Source organism: Amphiura filiformis, chromosome 12, assembly GCF_039555335.1.
Source record: "Amphiura filiformis chromosome 12, Afil_fr2py, whole genome shotgun sequence".
Lineage (NCBI taxonomy): Eukaryota > Metazoa > Echinodermata > Ophiuroidea > Amphilepidida > Amphiuridae > Amphiura > Amphiura filiformis.
Window position 1 is genome coordinate 40,588,318 of NC_092639.1, and position 611 is coordinate 40,588,928.

The 611-nt window shown below is 39.4% G+C and overlaps 1 non-coding gene across 1 annotated transcript; it reads right to left on the reverse strand.

Moving 5' to 3' along the window:
- Window positions 1–301: 301 nt before the first annotated feature.
- Trnat-ugu (transfer RNA threonine (anticodon UGU)) lies at window positions 302–375 on the reverse strand. Its single transcript has one exon. It is a non-coding gene; the product is annotated as a tRNA-Thr (tRNA).
- Between the last annotated feature and the right edge of the window lie 236 nt (window positions 376–611).

Consider the following 611-nt stretch of genomic DNA (forward strand, 5'->3'; position numbering starts at 1 on the left):
AAATCACCTTGTTATTAATGTCCACTATATGAATTAATAAAACAACATTCAAGAGATGGCTATGTTAATCACTCAGCGCAAATAATGATACATTTATGTCTATATATTCTAAGGACGCACGGATCTATGCACTTTTCTTAATGTCAATAACTTTCGAAGAGGTGAGCGTGTCCCTCCATAGATCTTCATAAACATGAAGATCTATGGCATTCGAAGCTATTCGAGAAACAGAAAACAAACTAATAAACATAATTTTTCACCAGGTTTGCCGTAGCGAATAATAAAGGAGACAAGTAGAAAGTGATCCCGCCTGGGAATCGAACCCAGGACCTTGGGTTTACAAGACCTGTGCCTTCACCACTTGGCCACGGGAGCTTCGTGATTAGACTGGTTGCAATTCGAATCTATAAGCAAACTGTACATTAAAGTTAAATACCAGTGTCAGCGTCAAATGCTTGGTTACCAATTCCCTGCAAATTGCGTTCTTCGTGCAATGAGCGACCAGTTTTTGATACACTGTAGCCGCTTTCCTCGTCTTTATATACCACGTTATAAAGACCAAGAAGTCTGAATGCTCTGGTACGAAATTCCTTCCACTGGCAAAGATAGAT